Below are 22,361 nucleotides of genomic sequence, written 5' to 3'. Positions count from 1 at the left end.
GCAAATGTACTGGCAAAACCCACCACTCTGGGAGAAACATTCAAGCTGGGTAAATTCAGGCAAATCTGTCTTCCAGGTTTATGGAAGCTTAAACGTTGGAAGTGGGGGGAGGTTGGTTGGTTTGGGTTTTTTTCCCTTCTTTTCACCTTTTTTACAGTTTTTCTAGTGACAAAAGTTCCTTTCAAACACAAACCCATGAAAGGTCTAAACCAGCATTTCTCCAAAACATTTAACTCAGCTTATAATCTCATTTAGATTTTGAATCTGGAGTTTGGAAAGAATTTGAATACCAACCACAGTTTGGGAATACCACCAGTTTGACCTTTATGCTTACTGCAATGTGAAATAGATCAAAGTACCAAATGCAGTATGCAGCTTCTGCTCTGTTAATCTTGTCATATTTTCTAGAGTTCAGAATTTGCTTCTCTCTTGCTTATTACTTATACGTGATCTCCTGAAGCACTCTGCTTTTGGAATTTGAATCAAAAGGAACTGTAAGCTCCAGTGTTCAGTGTCCCAAAACTCAAAAGGCTGTAAACACCAGGCAATAGAAATCAAAGTCCTCACCTCTGTGAGAAAGTTTGCTCTACAACACTTAGGATCTATTCAAAATCTGCACAATTAAATCAACATGTCACTATTTGTATTACCTGGACTATTTGATGGTAGCATACAATAAGAAATAAACCCAAAGGCAGACACTATCTTGCTATATTTTCATATAGCTACCAGTCATGATAAACTTTCCAGTCAGCCTGTGCTTCATCTGTTGTAATCATCAAAACTGTTTTAAAATTGTATTGATTAACCTATAAAAGCATATAGGCTTTATCCATACACAAAAACAGTAAAAGTAAACACTAACACTGTTACAGCTCTTTCTCTTCACCTCCAGTATTGTGTTCTTTTTATTCCTGTTGTTTTTTTAGGGCAGCATTGGAAAGCAGCTGTAGATATTGACAGGAAGGTAATGCTGACCAAAGAACCCCTTAAGTACAGTCCATGCTCTGGGGAAACTTTGCCTTCTAGCTAAATACTTCCCAGCAAAAGTCAATAGAAAAACAATATAAATATTTAATAGGAATATAACAAATTGCCTTAATACTGGAAGGGTGAAATAAAAGGATATAAAAAAATCCAGGGGAACATGTAAACCCATCTGGTAGATAAGTCATGTACAGAGATCAACCATCTGGGATATGAACTTCGTGCCTGACCCTCAGCTGGCCAGCATTTGGTGCTGTAGCAGTTTAATTAGAAAGGTCTCCAGCTTGGAGTGGAGGAAACACTTGAAAAACATTTGTCAAACAACAAGATGCCTTAGTTCATGATATTTCCAGTGTCTTCCTTCTACTGAAGAACTAACGTAGTTATATTTATGTGCATGGGGATTGGTTATATTGAGCCTCTTGCAGCCTCTGCGAGGCATTACTGTGTGACACGTAGCTTGAAGAGGAGAAAAAGCCTAAAATATCCTCAGCAGCAGCAAATTCCCAAGATACACCACTGATTCATTCCACAAAAGTAATTACTTTAGCAAATGTTTGTGTATCTTAATGCCAAGATGAGGATTCCAGGTGTATTTAATGCTGGTTAGAGCTTGCCCATCTAGCTGATACGCAGAAATTCTTAGTCAATGTGATGTAACTCTGTCACACCACTTAATCACAATTATAGGATGTTTCTCTGATGAAAGCATTTTATCTATAACTAATGTTACATTTTGTTCTTCCTAATGCATTCAGAGCTGACATCATATGGTCCCTAGGTTTCCCCTGGAGGTATAGATTTTAAGAGTCCAGAGGGAAATGATAATACCATGCACTGATTTGTTGACATATGAGCTCTGAAATTACCATTGCAAAAAGATTCCAAGGTCTGCAAAGATAATTTCACAACCCAAAGTGCATCCTAGCCATGTGCTTTGGGGTTTTAAAAGCTTTTTGAAAGTTATGAAGAATGAATGAACAGCTCATGCTGGGGCCAGACTTTAAAGCAATATTTTAAAGCATTGTGCAAAGTTCATCTCTCTTTTTAATGAACACCGAATTCTTGGACAAAATGTTTCTTTCCGTTCTCTTTGAGCAAATTTAGACATAGTGAAATTCATCCTTTGTGCTTCGATACACATTAAAAAAAGATAGATATGGAAAGGCTGAGACTACCATCACAGGTCTCCTGTTTTCTTGCCAGCCTCATCTGGTTTAGGCACATATGGATATCAGTACCCTAAGGACATGATATAGTTTTTCTGTTTCTTTGATGGAAAACTGGTACACAGTTTCTCTAATTTAGAGCATCATTAGCCACTGGTATGGAGGAGGCAAAGATCATGTACCTGACCTCACCCCTTGGAAAATGAGATATAGAACAGCTTCAGTGAGCTGATGGCTCTGAGCAGGCCCCAACAGACAGCAGGTCATCGCCTCACAGAAAACATCTCTTGAAAGGTCAGACTGAAGGGAAGGAAATGTGTTAGCAATCCTTTCTCATTCGTGCAGTATAAGGGAGCCATGAACACTTGTCTTCTCCTCCTCAGAACGCAGTTGTTTGTTAGCCCAGCATTATTGCTTCAGAACCAGGCAGTGCAGGACACCCCATACCCCCGGACCCCGGCTTCAGACCATTTACAGTCACCAATAGGCGGGTGGAATTTCTATAAAATAACCAGTGTCAAGGTGTCAAGGCTCTCTCAGTGCTCATCTCTGGGCTTTCCCACCAGGACTGTCTGCGCTACTGAGCTAACAAAAAACACCAAAGCCCCAGCAGCCCTTCAGCGCATCCACAAATATGAACCAAGAGCGTTTCCCCTCCTCAAAGCAGCTTTCCAGCACTGACTGCTCATGTAGCTTTCCCATGTGCCCAAAGCCTCCCCTGAGGCTCCTCCGTGCATCGGTAGACTGCCTGGTCTTTAAAGTCTGAGGAAATGATCAAATATTGATACAAAACACTACTAAGCCAGTAAGCTTATTTAAAGGTTGAATATATGAATATGAAATATAAAGTATCACATACAGAAGTAACTTGAGTAATGGTGTGTGTATGCTTTGCTTGCTTGCTTTTGGGGGTTTTGGGTTTAAAGAAGCAGCTGAATAGGCACACGCCTGCTACTGCCGCTGTTTAATACCTGAGACCTCTCACAACAGGACCAGTACTTGTGTTAATAAGGGGTCGGTGTGGCTATCAGAGACTGTATGACTTTCATTTTGAATATCTTTGCATGAACATTTATCTCGTATTTGCTTTGAAATGGCACCTATGGCACATTTAAGGGAGGCTACCTCCAATTTCTTTAAGAGCTTCATAGTTTTTGGCAGCCTATTTTTACCAGGCATTCTTTTCCTTATCTATCACCATGTAGCCTCATACCAGCAAAACCAACGTGTCAGGACAGTCAGATGAGAGGAAGCAGGCTAGCACAACAGAGGCACACAGAGTACTCATGAACTAGCACTTACACCCCTTTCAGCATGACTTCTCACTCTCCACCCCATTCTTATTCCATGAAACACCAAGGCTTTGCCTGTCCCTGCAGAATGGGCATTAAGCAGAATAGTCTCATAAGGTGTGGAGAGGACCTGCTGTAATCTGAGTAACAAATCTGCCCAAATAATTAGAACCTGCAGGTGGAATATCCCATAAAACACAGTGATTTCTGAGCTTGAAAGAGAATAAAAAACATGGGACAAGTTTTTGAAGAGGTTCCTTTAAAAGTTTGGATTCTTTTCCATGTGTTTGTTTTGAAAGAATTGACAGTGGCCCTTTGGAAAGAACTCTGGTATTGATCTCCATCTCACTGCCCCCTTTCCTCCACCAGTGTTTGTTACATCAACCTGAAAACATACAGACAGTGAAATCCTATCTTCAGGTCTTTGTATGCACGTCCAGAACAATCACAGAGCTGAGCACACTGCAGGACAGACCTCTGGGTGTGGAAAAGTGCTTAAAGTCTGTATTCCTACTGCAGCTCAGACTAAGCTCTCCTGAACAGGCAGATTTAAGAGCATGCTTCTCATAGTGCCTCAATTTCACTGATTTTGACATATCAGGAGATATTTTCAGACACATAATAAGCTGTTGAAAGGCTCAATCTGCCTCCATTTCATTGATTTGGTGAACAGTTCATTCTTCCTGATTTAAACATGAAAGGGAATTAGGCCATGCATGATACAAACAATCTACCTATGCAGAATTCATACAGAGCAGCATACAGGCCTGCAGGTGTGTTGCAGACACCCAATAATTCCAAGTAAATTATAAGCAAGCTTTAAATCAAAGTTGAATGCCTAAGATTTGAAATATGCAATTGAACAAATGGCAGCTGCTGATTTGGGTCTCAAACTTCTGTCAAATGAGTTTCTATGTCTTTAGGAACATAATGAAACACAACAACAATAGCGTTGAAGCTGGTTTCACAGCTTTTATAAAGCTTTTTTATACCTACAAATAATAGCTATTACTTCATCTCCACTTCCAAAGGCAAGCAAGACTCACCCTTAGACAAGAGGATCCCAGGCAAAACTACCAACCTGCCTTTCGTCTTTCAGGGGGCACCAGAAGCTCTGCACCTCCTTCCCATGGCTTTCTCTGGAATTGCCAGGATGCTACACCTAGAGCTGCAGCAGCCAAGGCCCAGGGAGCAGGTCCCAGCTGAAAGGAGATCACCAAACACCTTCTCAGTGGGAAGGGCTGAGCACAGGTCCCTGTGAGAGGAGCAACAGCCAGGGAGTCACTTAAAAGTCAGAGCTGGAACAAACATCCAGAAAACTGGAGCCAAAGAGATCCTCTTCCAAGACCTGTGAGCAACAGATGAGAATGCAACCCCACTGTCCTTTTAATAGGAAAAAAGTGTTCTCCAGACACCCATAATTCATTATGAAGGTTCCCAAGCAACACAAAGGTCATATTTCCCTTCGCACCAGCCTGCACTACCTTTGTATTCCACCTTTTTGACAGGGCTATCACAACCTACATAGATTTCTGGAAATCTCTCCTGTTGGAACACAAAAGGCACACAGGCTGCAGGGAATCTGTCCTGGCAGACCTCTGCCAAAGGTCAAGCAAAACACTCCTTGTTGAGGAAGTGGCAGCATCCACAACTAATGCTAATTGCAGGATGGAACACGGGCAGCAGCACGGGTACCCCAACAACTGAGCTGTCACACGAGCCTTGCCTCATGTACAATGTTCTGCCAACAGGCAGACCACACAGAACAGCTATCATGGGTACTGCCTGGGCACAGCGGCTACCCGCATTCAGCAGCATGTTAGAAGTGATCAGATGCTTCTACCAGGATGCGTAAAACAGTCTTCCAATACCCAAAGGGGCTGACAAAAAACCTGGAGAGGGGCTTTGGACAAGGGATGTAGGGACAGGCCAAGGGGAATGGCTTTAACCTGCCAGAAGAGGGGAGACTGAGATGAGCTCTTAGGCAGAAGCTGTTCTCTGTGAGGGTGCTGAGGCGCTGGCACAGGGTGCCCAGAGAAGCTGTGGCTGCCCCATCCCTGGCAGTGTTGAAGGCCAGTTTGGACACAGGGGCTTGGAGCAACCTGCTCCAGTGGAAGGTGTCCCTGCCTGTGGCAGGGGTTGGAACTCAATGTGATTTAAGGTTTCTTCCAATCCAAACCAGTCTGGGATTCTGTTTCTTAATACCTGAAAAATGTAAAGTCATACTCAGGAAAGCAAGAGGTGGCAGAGCTGTGGCTGTGAACATAACCTGGTCCTCAAGATGATGTGGGAAACAATTGCATCCAAGATGGATTCCACATTAAAGAACCAATTTATGTGAAAATAAGTAACCTTCAGGAGAGCTGAGCCAGACTGCTTCATGTGGGGGTGGCAATTCCCCTGTATAATTAACAGTCACAGTGATGCTGCCTGTACAAAACAGGCCCCATTAGACCATGAAAGTGGCCCCCTGATGCTAGGAAAGAACACTCCTCATTGCTCTGATACGACAAACTAATGAGAATTCACTGAGTGCCATGCATGTGGCTGAGACTCTTGCAGGCAATGAGCTCAGGTGTGACTGACACAGGAGCACCTTTAATGCTGGATCTATCAGTTTGCAGCATGCAGGTTTGCACCTCAGCATGGGAACCTCCTGTGAGTGCAGCAGGGCAGGCAATCCTGCCTTGCCTCCCCTCCCTTTTACTCATAAAGCTCCTTAAGTTTCAGTAACCAGGCAGAGGGGCTGAAGTAAAACATCAAAGCTCATCACATACATATGTATTTCATTCATTTGGCTGTCACTGTAGTTGTCAGGAGACCCTGAACTCCCCTCACGGAGCAGTTCTGCCAGCCCCTACCAGTGGGGAGTACAGAAACACCCCAACAACCTAACAACACTTCAAACACTTCAGTCACTTGATATCTGTCAGACACTTAATTATACAAATGAATTTGTCTCCTGCTAAAAGATGGCTGTGTGCAGGTCACTGCTTACAGCACAAATTTTTGCTGGTTTTATGATTATTGTCAAAAAAGAGCAATTAATAGGCAGATATTGCATGGAAAACAGCCAGAACATACCAAGAATTAGACATTACATTTGCATAGCAAAATTAAAGCCTGTTAGAAAAGGAATAAAACCTTTATCAGGCATTTAAGCAGAAGTCTTTTTCATTAAAACCATTTTACATACCATGCTTTTCATACCATGATCACTTCCCAGTATCCATGGATGTTAATCACATGATTCATAAGCATGAAATCAATCACTACTCACCAATTACTAAAACTCCTTCTGGAAAACATATGATCTTGTTAAAACCAGAGAGGCTCAGAGCTTTATTTTCTCTCTGCCTATTGTGCTTTACAGTCCAGTGGAAGGTAATCCTGTTCAAACTGAAGAGCAGGTAACACTTCCATATAATTTGTTTCTTGTCTGCATGCTCAGAGAGAAAGACACAGGCTGAAAGGCTGCTTCAGGAGTTCTCAAAATACCAACCACTGCAAATCAAACAGTTGAGTAACCTAAAGGCAGCAACACAAGTGGTATTCTTCCAAAAGGAGTCTTAAATGCTAGTTTCTAGGTAGATCTGAGAAGACAGCCAGCAATAGGACTGGCAGTGGAAGCACTACAACTCTCAAATACTAGCTCTGTTCCAGAAGCTGCCACACATATTTTTGCCATATGCATCACTTATAGCAAACATTAAAATACAACAAGCTACCTTAAATAGATTTGAGCTCCTCCCTCACTGGACAAACACCTTTACCAGCTTGGTACCCTGTGGTTCTGCATCAACAAGCTCTTGTGAAAGGTCTGTGTAAATAAATAATGAAACAGTCCGTTAACTCCTCTGGACTGCCTTGGATTTGGTTTCTGACTTATAGGGTTTCATTGCATATCCTTATAGCCTGTGTTGGGAAAGGACTTTGCTCCAGAATAGCTGAAACCCAGGGCTGCTCTTAGCCCAAACTAAAGGTTTGGGTTAAACTGATACAACCATTTTAATGCAAAGACATGAACACTCCAAAGAGGGCTAGAAGTGGGTTCCATTTTTAGTGCAGTAGCGAAGCTGGCTTCAGATCCTTTTATACTGGAACAGCCTCAAATAAATGAACAAAACTTTCAGACTAAAACTGATCTGGGCAGCAACTAAAACCAGCCTTCACACTTCACACTGGTGCATCACTTCCATGCTCTGCAGTGATTTGAGCCTTCTTAAAACCCACACAGTCTGAGTTCATGAGGCACTTGGACTGTTCACACAGGAACACAGAAGTGACACTTCCATGCACTGCCAAGGGAGCTGAGCCACACATCTGCCTTTTCTATGTGAAGCAAGGCCTAATTTTATGCAAATATTGAAACTGCTGTTGTACTTTTTACACCAAAACTCAAGCAAGGATTGAACCGAAATTACCTACCATCCCTAACAGCCCCTGCCTACCCATTTTTAGCTTTTGACAATAATACAGCAAGTGGTGCACAAAGACAAAGCATAGTACAAGACAAAAAGAGCCCAGGAAAATACCAAGTAGGAGCATTTTAATGAGTGCTCGCAGCAAAGAAAGCAAAAGGAGCTGACAAGGTTCCAGTTCTCTGCTCTAATAGATCTGTAACCCGTAACTTGTTGAGGCTCATGGTGCCCTCCCTGAACCTAACCACTAATTCACATGAACCATCAGACTGAAATAACCTAGTGTGAACACAGATACACCCCAGCTGAACAGAAGCAACACTTAAAGACAGTTGTGAATGAGTGAAAAAAAAATACCAATCCAACCAAAACCAAAGCAATGTTGGAACAGGTCTGCTTTAGGTAGAGGAAATGAGCTCAAAGGAATTAATGCCATTGTGATATCCTCTCCAGATTCCTATGCACAGACCAGAGAGGACCAGCAAACACTTCATACTTTACCCAAATCATGTATTTTAGCATGCAAAACGCACAGGACACATTCACACACTCATAACACAGAATTCTGCAGATACCAGCTTCATCCTAACCTCATGATGATTTGCTATACTGGCATCAAGAGCTTATCAAAAATTCATTAAGTGCTGTGTGGCTTTTGGCACTGTCATGCTGAAGAGATCTTTCAACCCAAAGGAAAGGTTGTACTGGGATAATTACAACTGCACTACATTAAAATACAAGATGAATGGCTATGGAAAGCCATGAGCTATATGAAGATTAAAGCATCCGGACTACCAATGATGACTCGCATTCAGTTTTGCCTTGTAGCTTCTCAAGTGCAGCATTTTGCAGAAGATAAGGAAACCTGCATAGGAACTGAATACACAAATAAGTGCATCCTGGAGATACAGGGGTTAAAAATGGAAGTTTTGAGGGTTTTCTAAAATCTTAGAAGGGAATTTTCAGTAATTCTTGTTAGTGTTAAAACCCTAAAATAGCTATAGGAAAATCACAGTTAATGTCTGAAAGGTGCCAACTCTATTGCTTGGTGCTGTACATAACATACATTCTCTTTTTCCGAGATAAGTTTTTCAACCGTTAACCCTGAAGGTGTCAGGAGGAATGTCTGAGGTGAATGTTCTAGTTTCCATTTCAGATTAAAACTGAAATGCATAAATTAAATAGGTGGTTATATACCCCATTATTGTGACATGTGACAGTTAAATAGCTACAAGAGAAGAATGCTGCTACTTGCCAATGCACTACAGAGCAAATGACCTCTAGCCTTGGCTTTTATCCTGTCTCTTCAGCCTGTAGTATCTCCATAAGGTGAAGTCCCGCCTGAGCTGTGTGAGCATCATGTTCCCCTGCTCTCCCACAACAGTTTGTTATACTCCCCTGCCCAGCCTTTTGTGGGGCCCTGTGGAGAGCCCTACCCCTGCATGCACCAGAGGGAAACCCACCCCTTTTATTCCTGCTGACTTTCCTGCCTGGCTGTACAGTGCCCATGATGCACATGGACAGGCTGGAAGCAGGAGCAAGGAGCTGCAATAACATGTGGAGCAAAACCATTCTTGAACACAAACTGTGAACTAACACAGCCACTGTATCATTCCTTTACATTGACCCTTGCCTAATGCATTATTTAGAGTACTCTGAGCCTTCATGATGCAGGGTGGATGCTCAGAACATTCCTGAATAAGCCCCTACACAAGACACACCAAACTGCCTCTATGTGCTTTGGACTTCCACAACTGCCCCTTCCCTACACAGCTACAGTAGCTGCTGCTGCCCAAGCTGCGATTACAGCCCAAGTTAGACCCTTTCACTTGTCAGGGTATTATTTTTCCTTGATGAAAACACAGCACTGCTCAGTCAGTCTTCAGAAAAAAAAACCCAAAGCAGACAACTAAAAACAAAGTATGACTGAACCAAGATGGAAAATGTTCATAGCAGAAGGAAAATAAGTGAAGGAACTCCATGACAACTCATACTGAGGACTAATTCTTACTTTTTTCCAGATGTGTAGATCACTAAGGACTAACTAGTGACTGTTTTCCTCCATTACTTCCAAATGGAACTTGAAGATGCAAGCTGAAAACTATGCGTTACATTACGACCAACCCTTCAATTTATTCTCTGTGGGCTGTGGATGTGCTGATTCAGATGACTCCAGTCTGCTCCTCTAACCACTGACCCCATCCTCACAGCCTGGCTGGCAGAGAGCACTTTTCCAAAGGAATGAGTCATTCCACACACAGCTGACCCACTCCCTGTCTCCATGTAACATGTCCCTCTGGTTTAATACTGACAGCCCTATAGATGCAGTAGCTAATCTGAATATGTTGACCACTTCCTAACTGTGTATTTCCCTATGCCCCATCCACGGTGGGTTACTAAAATGTAACTCTAACAGACATACATGACTTCTGATGCACTAACCCCAGCTCTGCTTTTATGCTTTGCCAGCTCTCTGATTTTGGGAGAGTTCTCCACCTGCAAACACAAGCAGAGCTTTGCCAGCAGAGGAAAGCGCTGTTATTTAGTGCAATATTCCCTCACAGTGAACTTCAGAGGAGCAGGAAGGGTACTGTTTGCCCTGTGCACACACACTGGGACAGCGGTGGGGTCAGTGAGGAGGAGAAGTGACTGGGGCAGAGGCTGCTGTAACAGCACAGCCAGTGACACAACTCTGCCTCCCACCCACCAGTAGTGCTGGTGACAAACACCATTATTCCCCTCTATGGAAGTAACAGAGACAACTCACAGAGCTCTGGGCAGCAACACTCAGTGCCTGTTGTGCAGGTACTGACTGCTGTCACCAAGGACAGCCAAAAATACCAGGTGTGGCATCAGTCACTGCTGACCTTGGGAATTCCAGTCCAGCCAGGGAGGGGGATAATGATCCCACATCCCATAAGGTGGAAACACAGTGCAAATTGGGTGGAAATGGCAACTTTCCACCTGGACACCTGGGAACACTAGCTCCAGGCAGCACAGACCCAGGCTTGGGGATCACCCCACTGCTTGTTTCATGTTTCATGGTGCAGCAGAGCCCGCCGCACAGGCGTGCCTTGGGAGCTAACCTGGCAATACTGTAGGCTGCACATGGGCTCAGCAAACCAAGCTCTTTGGAAGGAAGGATTTTCCTGGTAGGTGCTACAAGCTCAGCTCTGGCACACTGGTGAAATCCCTTCATCTTCATAACTTTGGCAATTTTGCTCCCAGAAGCAGGCCAGCACACCACAGAAATAAAACCCCCATCATTTAGTGCAATGTATTTCCACATAACAACATCCTGCTCTCCCCTAAGCTTATTCCAGTGTTACACAAGGCTCCCCAATGCAAAAAACAAACCACTGCCTTTTCTTCTAGTACTATACACGTATCTCACCTTGCTAACAGGCATGACCCTACAATTTTAAGGTCTAGTCATGTAAACTTAAGCACATATACATGGATGCAGATGATCTCTCTGCCCTGCAGCCACAAAGTCTAATCAAAACAGGCAACAAAGACTCAGTCAGATATTTCTTTAAAGCCACTGGAGCCCAATGAAAACAAGACCAACCCCAAAGCCCAGCTAATAATCATTTTCCTTTCAGAGCGGGACTGACTTCCCAGCAAGGCACAAAACCCCTCTTTCAGGCCATGTGCATATGGAAAGTGCTGCAGTACAACTGGCTCAGTGTAGTCAGTGCAACACACTGCTGCTCAGTGCAGCAGCACCAGGGGTGGGTAGAACTGCTTTTACCAGGCAGAGTGCCTGCGGAGGAGGAAAAACCAAGCTCACTTCACTGGTATAGAACACACTGAGGGTGACAAACTGCCAGCGGGGCTGCTTGGAGACAGGAAAAGGCAGAGAGGAAGGATGACTGGTACAGCCTCATACTGGATAGGTAGGAATGTGAGCCACAACGGTGATCAAAGTCTTCCAGGGAGGGTTTCAGGATTTGTGAAGGATATCAAGGGGTAGAGATCTGTTTCCACAAAAGGAGAAATTTTCCTCATGCTCTGGGACTCATTGGTGTCGCTGCCACAGAAAAGAAGATCTGTTAAAACAACTAAAAAATATAAACTGGAAATACTCAGAGTGCTGTAACCAAGAGGACTGTTACTCTGCACTGTGCTAGCTGTGACAGCAGTGAGCTGCTCTACAAATAAGCCCTGTTGTAAGCTATTAAGCTAATATTCAGCCTATATATTCTGAGCGTCAGGAAGGTTGCTGATAAAGACAGAAAGGCCTGTTTACAGGTAAGCACAATGTGCATGTTGAACTTCAGAGAAATAGCCACATCTGACCCAAGTGCTCTGAAGAACCTCGGAAGCTCAGTCTTAGCGGGAACACCTTTGTAACTCAGGAGATCTGCACAGGACTTTTCTCAGGCATTTCCAGTGGGTCAGGATGAACATCTGTGCTGCAAAGACTTTCTCTGGATTTAAGCACTGATCCAGTTTGTTTCAGGCTTTCACTCTGCTTCTGGTTCTAAGCCCACATCATAAATAAAATTACTTTTATCTTAATTGAATCCTCTCTCAGGGATTATTCCCAGTTTCTATTATATTGACTCACTGTCTGCTGGGAACCAAGGGACTTTTTAGCTTTATTTCGGTACCCTGATGATATAAAGCTCTCCGCAGTCTCATTCTGGTTGTAATGAAAGTTCATGCAGGAATTCAGGCGCTCCCAACTATTTGCTCAGCACAGAATAACTCTGCAGTGTGAAATGCAGTAATGAGTTAATTATGTGATTTCTCAAGGGAAGCTTGCATGAGAAAACGTACCATTCAAACCAGAAAACCATGCCCCATGAAGAAACCATAGCATGAAAACAGCTGGCTATTTTTACAGCCCCAAATTGCTGTGAGAGAGCACAATCACCGAGCATCTCACTTCATAGCTCCATTCCTGGAATAAGTTCCACTGGAATCCACACAAACCACTCCTGGCAGGGAGCACACAGCATGTCAAACCCCAGCTGCTCCAAGAATGTGCCCAGCGACACAGGGCAGCCACAGCCCGTCAGCTCCGCTGGGCTGCTGTGCTATCTCAGCAGGCACACAGGTAGGGCTGTGGCATTGCACTCACTGAGAGGCATTTGAAACTTCACACATTTATTCTGCTGTGAAGGCACCTCCTTTCACCACCCCCACCCCCCTTTCTTCCTTCCCCTTTGTCTGAAGCAAATGAAGTATCTCTGGATGTGGGAGATACAGTAAGTAGAAGGCTATGACAGGCAAATATTCACAAAAAGAAGGTTTCTTGCCTATTCCAGCCTTCACCTGCTTGGAAATGAGACCGGTATTTCCATGACAGTGGAATCACAGGAACTCCACCTTCCTTGAAGATCTTTTGCAATAACTCAGTATTTTTCTTTTTACAGCTTTAGCATAAAGACAAGTAAGAATCCAGTCTAATAATCGTCTCAGACTACTTAGAGTTAACTCTGCAGGGTGAGAGCACGAGCGGCAGCACAGACGTGCACCGTTTGCAGACTTACCACAAACTACAGTTTTCTCTGTTCGTACTGTACCTGATTGTCCTGACCGAAATGCAGTATTTCCACATCAGATTCCACATGGCACTGCCATCTCCCTTCATGACCTTCTCCAAAGTGTTTGCAAAGTGAAAAAGATTCCAAGCCACTCAAGGAACAAGTTTAGCAGCTCACGACCAAGTTAGTCCAAGTTCAGGCAGCAGCCAAGCACTGATTCACGATTTCCAAGTGATTCCTCCGACCTCCACTCAAATGAACTCAGCGAGAAGCAGCTTTCTCATCTGAAGTCTCGGGTTACTTCTTTCTTCATGATTTACAAGACTCACTGTTTACATTATTTGCAAGCCAGCAGAGATTATTAGAGGCTGTTCAGAAAACTGCATATAATATGGCTCGAAGTTATCAAGTAAGAAAAACCTACCTATGCAGCACGTGCAGAAAGTCACTCTGATTTATTTCACTTCAAAAGTCTGGTAACACAGCCCCAGAAAATCACTTCGGAGAACTGTAAATGCTTACCCAAATACACACGAAATCAAATGGCTTAGGCTGCATAAACTCTTGACTGTTGGCAAAGTTCTTGTGTACTGTAATAAACTTTTTAGTGCCAAAAGAAGTAATGAGTCATTTTCCAAAGCCGTATTTGAACACAGATGAAGTTATGACTTGCAATAGTGAGTATCATCTATGACAGCCTATAAATTACATCCAAAATAAGATAGCAAGATCTGATGAAAACAAAACAAAAAACCAAAACCCAACTTAGTCATTACGCATATGGAATTCTCTTACTGTGCTGAGTAAGTTTAAACACACAGCATTTACTGACAAAAGTCCAAATAGGATTTAAGCCTCAACACACACACCATAGAATCAACCTTGGACAAAAGTATTATTATTGTTGTTTTAATTCTTGTTACCTTTTTAACTGAAGGACAAGCCCTTTAAATTCTGCCCTGGCTCCTCCCAGACCACCCTGAAAGCTAGTGTGTTGCTGCAACAGATTAGAAGTGCTTCCCAAGCCTTTGCCCAGCCCACCAGCCCACACTCTTCTCTACACAGAGGTCAACAGCATGATGATCAGGGGCTCTTCTGGATCAAAGACATTGGATATGTGTTTATACTATAAAACTTAATTAAGCAAGAAACTAAGTTCATGCCACTTCTCCACAGAACAGGAGACTTGTATGATTAAATGTTTGCTTTCTGCTGCACAACTCCATTTTGTACAAGACCATCTTATCTAGGACCTTGGACTTGTTAGTACTGTCCTGGAAGACACTCTGTTTCAGGGGGTTTCTGACAAATGTTCCTGGAGCAAGCTTGTGATGGCTCCTAAAAACCAGGCAGGACAAGTCCCACAGCACAGTGTACATTTCAAATCAGAAGCCTTAATGAAGAAAAATGACATTAGAACGTTTATACATCTGTGCTTAACTTAACCACTGAAATACATTTCAATGATGGACAAAGCTATGTAAGGTCAGGCAGACCAGCTGAGCTCTGTCCATTACCCTACTCAACCTGCAAACTTGAGAGATAAAGGGCCTACAGGATAGATACCCTCATTTTTGTACTGTGTACACTTGCATATTCCATTGAGCAAAATTAAGCCATTATATAGAGACTATAAAACCAGTAGTTTGTTTTGTATGTCCTATAAAGATATCAAACAGCATACTCATTTGTGCCAACTACATCTCTTTGAACTCATACTCAAGGCCTCGGTGTAATGGATGTATTTAGATTATAAATGCCTTGGGTCACCTTCAGCTGCAATATTTTGGTATTACCAGCATCTGCAAGAACAGTATTTTTATCTGTCTCTGAAGACAGATTAAATTAGGTGAGATCTACAAGAAAACAGTATTTTAATCACCTTCCTCATCCGCGAGTCTAAAATTTGTGCCCAGCCAGTGACCAAATGGACTGAAGCAACATGAGGGAGCATCCTAGGACAGAAGTGTGATGCTGTAGAGTGGTTTTGTACATTGTTTGATTTTTTTTGTTTTGTTTTTTCAATCATTGCTGCAGCATCTCCCATTAAAAGGAGACTATTTATGAATTATTGTAGAGAGTATTTCAGCTCCTATCCTCATGAGCTGAATTTGTCCACTAATTCCCCCAAAGACCTGAACAAATCAAGGTAGCCCTCCACTAAGCAAGCATTAATTCTGCAGGGAATGGTGGGCCTGAATTTGGAATATAGAACTGACAGAGAACCTGCAAAGACAAAATAACATACATCCAGAAAAAGCTGAACCCTGCATACCACATAATGAGTCAACACAGGTATTTCAGCTCTAGGATTAAATCCCACATGTAAATAAAGGCTATTTACTCTGTGTGAATACACAGAACAGATTGCTTCTGAAATGCTGTTTGAGAGGTGTGCTTAAGCCCAACAGCAGCCTGCAATACTTCAGGAGGGCAGGGAGAACAATGCCATTGACTAAGCATGGGTACTAATAGCATCAGCTAATGGCTGATGGCTTGTGAACATACACAGATGTGAAGAACTGGTGATTAATCAAGCCCTACAGCTAATTCTGTCCCTCCTGATGGGCTGTCTTTTCTAAAAACAGCTCCCGTGTAATAAGATTACTGAGAGGTAACCCAGTATCAAAGAGGAAACTGGCTGATGAACTATTTCTTACCATTAAGAAAAACCTTATTCAGGAATGCAGGAACTCTTCCGGCAGCAGTAAGACAGTAGGTTCTTTTGTCTTAGCTGTTTACTTCTCCTTTGCTGACAGTGGCATCACCATGCCTGGAACAAGGCACAGATTAGCATATCAAATGATTTCACCTTTTTGAAGCCTTATTTGCTTTCACTGTCTGACAAGTCAGGATGAGCCCCAGCACCATAGGAGCCAGTTGGCAACGTGTCTGTGTTTGACATGGATTTTCCACTTTGTACATCAATCATAATCTATTATAACCATGCCAGTGACAATCTCCTCCCATACTCGCATGTTTGGCCAACAAATCCCAGGCAGTGCAGGGACTTGGGCTAGCAACACAGTCTGCTGGGAAGCAGTTGCTGCCTGGCTGGTTTGGTATTCCTCCTTGGGTGGAACAAGGAAAACTTCAGCTGTCTCTTCCCCTTGAAATAAAACAACAGATTGCATTCACAGAACATCACTGGATCCACCCACTCACAATGTGCAAGGTTCCATGCTCTCTATGAGGCAGAGCTCCCCAAACAGAGATACTTAGTTCGGCAGTTTTTTCCCTCCCATTATATCCCCTGTATCACAGCTTTATCAGATCTGCCCTGCCTGCAGGTACCTATAGCACAGCTCTCAGCACTGCTGTGCCTGGATCCACAACACTGCCCTGTTAATGCTTTGCGTACTACAACCTGACTTTGTCCTGACAACTTACAACAGGAAGGTACAAGGAAAAGTTCTGCCTTTCTCCCACTTCAGTACATTGGCTTTTCCAAACCCAGCACCATTACATCTCCCAAGCACACTGAGAGACTGTTTTATTTTCAGTGGATGTATTAGTAGGCTCAATAGTGAAGTGCTGTCCTTGCATAAGAAAAATCACATTGTTCTTAGGTCATCCCTTCACTCTGCCTTCCTTTTGGGGAAGGAATTGTTCCTCAGCTCCATCTAAACCTCCCCTGGTGCAGCTTGAGGCCGTTTCCTCTTGTCCCATCCCTTGTTCCTTGGGAGCAGAGCCCAGCCCCTCCTGGCTCCATCCTCCTGTCAGGCACTTGTAGGGAGCCATCAGATCCCCCCTGAGCCTTCCCTTCTCCATCTGAACCCCCCAGGTCCCTCAGTCGTTCCCCATCTCTCTTGTGCTCCAGGCCCTACACCAGCTCCATTGCCCTTCTCTGGCTCTGCTCCAGCACCTCAAGGTCTCTCTTGTAGTGAGGGGCCCAGAACTGAACACAGGATTTCAGGTGCGGCCTCACCAGTGCCCAGTGCAGGGGCACAACCACTGCCGTGGCCCTGCTGCCTCACTGGTGCTGATCCAGGCCAGGATGCTGGTGGCTTCCTGGCTGCCTGGGCACAAGCTGCTCATGTTCAGCTCCATCAATCAGCACCCCCAGCTCCTTTTCCATGAGCAGTTTCCAGCTGCTCTTCCCCAGGCCTGGAGCATTGCAGGGGGTTGTTGTGGCCTAAATGCAGGACCTGGCACTTTGCCTTCTTGAACCTCATCCCATTGGCCACAGCCCATGGATCCAGCCCATCCAGATCCCTCTGCAGAGCCTGCTGCCCTGCAGCAGATCAATGCTCCCAGTGAACATGGTGTCATCCACACATTTACTGAAAATACACTCAATCCCTTCATCCAGATCATCAGTGAAGACATTAAACAACACTGGCCCTAACACTGAGCCCTGAGGGACACCACTGGTGACCGACCACCAGCTAGATATGACACCACTCACCACTAGTCTCTGGGCTCTGCCATCCAGCCAGTGTTTTTCCATATTTTTTAGGAGAAATCTTTAATACAACCACTAATTCAAAAATGATTCAAGGCCAGGTTGGACACAGGGGCTTGGAGCAAGCTGCTCTAGTGGAAGGTGTCCCTGCCTGTGGCAGGGGTTGGAGCTGGATGAACTTTAAGGGCCCTTCCAACCCAAGCCATTATACAATTCTATGAGACCAGCTCTGATCTATCCCCACCTTGCTGCCAGGTCACTGCTGCCCAGGCAAGGTCAGCTCAAAGCACCAGTGGCTGCAGCTCTGCCATGGAGCTGCTGAAGCAGGTGAGTTTGCACCAAGCAACCTGGAGCAGCTGAGACAGACATGGTTGTGTCCTGCTGGCACAGGACACAATAGAGCTGAGGCTGAGCTGTGCAGGGCAGCACAGCTGACTGGAAGGATCAATACTGCAAAAACACAGGGGCAGAATTCACCAGCCCATTGTCAGAGCCCCCACCTTGGCCACTGCCAAGCACAGACCACATGTTTTAGTAATAACAACAGGATTTTCCCAAAGTGTTTGATTTCTAAGAGAAACCAGAGCAACCACTGCCAATGTGATGGAGAGTAGCTAAGGATTCTTAAAATAGCACAGAAAAATAAATAAAAATGGGGGTAGGGAGCAGGGAGGGAGATAATGGCCAGAAAAGAACGGGAGGATTTTAATCTATTTTCTGTTTTTTACACTGGAAACAACGCTGCTGCAGGCACAGATATTACAGGGGACATCAATCGTTCCAAGTATTTAAGATTGCTGGAGCTAAGGTCCCTTTACAAGTTGTAGGTGGTGGATTACTTTTCAATGATATTAATAGAAAGGCAGTGCTTAATTTGGAGTCTCAGTTGCTGTTATTGCCCCCCCCCCCCCCCCAAGGTTCATTCGCATTTGGCAGCACAGCCTGCCTGATAAGCAGAGAGCTGTGCCCGGGTGGCTGGGATGGGAGTGGAGGCTGTATTGGAAGCAACCATAGAGTGTCCTGGAGGAGCTGAGCACCCATGACACTTTGTGATAAAGCCCTGTGCTCCGGATGCACGCATCACTTTACTCATGACATGTCTGCAGCTAAAATAAACTTGCTACTTCAGCTGTGCCTGGGCTCATCCTAAATTAGGTTAGTATAACATGCCTATGGAGAGGGAAACAAATCTACTGCAGACCGCAGAACGCAGAAGGCAATTTGCTCATTTTCCTGCAGTTCCTACCAGGATAAAATTATCATAAACCTGAATTTAGCAACATTTCTATTATTATGTAATAATATTTATAGGTCATTTGACAAAAGGAAATGTGAATGCTAGCACTAGCACGGGTTTGGTTGTCGGGGCAGTTCTAGACCTATTTTTAACTTAGGTAGCATTCCCTTCATCCAGCAGCTATTACCAATTAAGGACTGAAAGGAGTCTTACAAATAGATGAGGTTTAAATTTTTAGATTGAAAAATAGTCTGGATTTTGAGAGAACTTGGGGTATCTTTAGACCTTCACCTTGTTACAAGTCAGCACTGTTGGGAGATGGATGGGGTTAAATAGAGTGTTCTCACCACACACATTTTCCTCAGCCTTCACTCTATTTTCTTTCCTTTCCTTTCAGATTTCCTTTCAGACTTCCTTTCCTGATTTTTCACGAGCAGTGCTGAGCATATGCAAAGCACACTGTTCCCTGGGAGCCCAGAGCAGCCGCATCCCAGTCCTTCTGCAGAGCACAGTCAGCAGGCTGCTGGCATTTGGATAAAGGGCATCTCCTCTCATCCCCTTCAAGCTGGCGAGGCTGCGTTGCTGTGGAGAGACCCCTGCAGCACCCTTCCAGCTGCAGCTTCTGACAGACTCCGCATATGTCCCCAGGCCTCCCCCATGCTCCCAGCCTCCCTCTTCTGTGATTTAATCTTGGAAGACTATCAAAGGGAACTCAGAAAGCTTCCAGTCCCCTCCACAGGGCACATGGCCAAAGGCACAATTAAAATGTGACTGCTCTAGGGGCTGCCCATCGGTTGCATCTAAACACAGCAGAGCCCAGCTCGAAGCCCGGCAGCGCAGGGGCTCTCCAGGGATGCAGCTGAAGGGCAGGCACCGCCAGCCAGGCTTTGCAGAAGCCCCAGCACAGACACCACTGCTCTTCTGCAGCCTAACATCAATGTCTAAAGCTCTGCTGGTGGAAGGTTACAGTCTGTAACAGGATGGGGAATGGAGAATGTGAGCACTCACAGATGGTGCCTGGGTGTGAGGGAAGGAGGTGAATAAAGGAAGGATTCAGGAAGCCCAGACTTGACATACTGAAGGCTGCAGAAAGGCAGAAAGGAGAAGGGCATGTACACAAAGAACTGCCTCTGGTCTGAAACACAGCTTATTGGTTCCCCTTAGAGGAGACACAGCACAGCACTGTAGGTTTGTGCAGGATTTCTGCTCAGCAGTGTCCAAGTCCCACAGCACACTGTGCTGAAATCAGCAGACAGACAGCTAAGGGATCCTGTCAGATGTGTGCCCACCAGGCAAGAAGGAAGAGCAGCCCAGAATGTTAAGGCAAACAAGAAGCATGAATTTAGGGATCTGAACAATACATTTTCAACTCTTACACAAAGACTCTCTGTTAGATAAAGCAACATTGATTACATTACAGCAAAGGCTTCAACCAGGTAAGCAGGTATTTTGGGTGTCTGAATTAAAATTTCTCAACTTCAGATCACTTCTCTGAGTGTAGACAAGTTCTCTGACTGCCTTTAAGGCATTTTGGTACTTCATGTACTTATTTGAGGGTTTCCTCTTCATCATTTTTATGCCGACTGTGGGAATACTGCAATCTGCACTGCTTGCAGGCTGTACTTCAAGAGGAGCGTGGACTTGGGGGGATAAGGAGGAGGGAATTTTATGCTCTCAGCTGCTCTGAAACTGCACAAACATTGTCAACACAAACCTCTGGAGAGAGCTGTACTACAGGCAGATGACTCAGCCCTGCTCTGGATGAAGTCACTGTCAAGTGAGAGCAAACTGTTTGTTCCTTACAACATATATGGTGAACTCTAAATGCAAGTTCAAGGCAAAGCTTCAGTAACTTTTCCCACCCACTTGGCTATTGTTTTGTTCAAGACATGGCAGAGGAGCTCATAACTTACCTGGCAGCCGGAAGAAGAGCAAACCAACTGACATCACTCTCTGTAAGCCTGCACAAGAAGTGCTCTCAAGAGCCAGAACCTCAGGGTTTTTTTCCACCCCACTGTTACTGAGATCTGTAACCAGTATACAGCTGTTGTTTCCAGGCATACAGGACTACAGTACTGCACACAACACATTGCCTAGAACTTTTTTCCTTTATTTAAACTGGTTTTAAATAAGGAATTTAACAGCATTCCCTTTGACTATGTAGTAACACATGGCCGTTGAGATCTTTGCATCTTTTTCTGTGCTGCATTTTACTTAAAGGAAATGTGGCACTGCTCTGTGCTGTCAGCAAACATGTTGTCTGTACATCTGAACCCACCTCACACAGTCCCAGAAGCAGTCCACGCTGTTAACACCAGAAATGAGAACAAAGACTATCAAAGCACATTCTTTTCAACAAAGAGTTAACCTAGAGGACAAGCCTGCCATAGATCATCTAAAGCACATGTGCTGTCTTTGAAACTGCACCTAAATTAAGGCTGGCAATTCCTTTAATGGCTTCAAATGCTACAATTTTTTCTTGGATAACAGAGTGGGCAAGAGGATGTGCACAGAGCTGCAGGTGCCCTGCAGAGTGCAAGATTAAGAGTGGCTTTACAGAGCTTCTGACACTCAGTTACTTTGTGATATTCGAGTATGGCAGCAATAAGCTGCTCCTACCAAGCCAATCGATGAAAGCATTTCCAGTTCTAATCATCCCTGAAACGTCCTGAAGGAACTGAACCAAACCTGTTCTTGCTCAGAGATGGGTTTAAGCTCATGATTCAGTCTCTCCCGAATCACCATGTTGGAATTGCTAGTGCCAATTGAGGACTAGCAGAAACAATTCCAACCAATCTCTGCTTCAAAAAGCCAGTCATCTCTCACTGATCTCATTCCTGGAATAAGATGCTTGTTGGAAATGGCCCCAGTTGTTCTGTGCGGGACTCATGCCTCCTTTGGAGGAACCAAACTGGTGAAAAAAAAAAAGGAGAAGAAATCATTTACAAACGGTTTTGTTTGTCAAGGACCTGGATTGCAGTGAAGGAGCCTTTGCAAACTGGGCATTTCCCTTATGTTTTTTGAAACACTCTTACAAGATAAGAGAACACATTCTGGGAAGGAAAATCCCTCCCCACAGACTACAGCCTATAAGTGCCTTTGCTGCCAGACACACAGTTGCTCACCTTATGCTTTACCCTTAAGGCAATGCTGATGGTAACAGTTTCTCGCCTGGGCTATTCCACACAAGCTGGCAGAAGCACAGCACAATGCGCCTGCCAGCTAAAGGAAATCTCCACTTTCACATGCTAAACCTCAACTCACCTGATTTTATAATCACCCACTGAGTAACCCATGAGACATTCAGCCTCAAAATCCCACAGCAGCCCTATGGTGATTTGCTCAGCTCACACTT

Source organism: Melopsittacus undulatus, chromosome 9 (assembly GCF_012275295.1).
Source record: "Melopsittacus undulatus isolate bMelUnd1 chromosome 9, bMelUnd1.mat.Z, whole genome shotgun sequence".
Classification (NCBI taxonomy): domain Eukaryota; kingdom Metazoa; phylum Chordata; class Aves; order Psittaciformes; family Psittaculidae; genus Melopsittacus; species Melopsittacus undulatus.
This window is presented reverse-complemented; position numbering follows the sequence as displayed.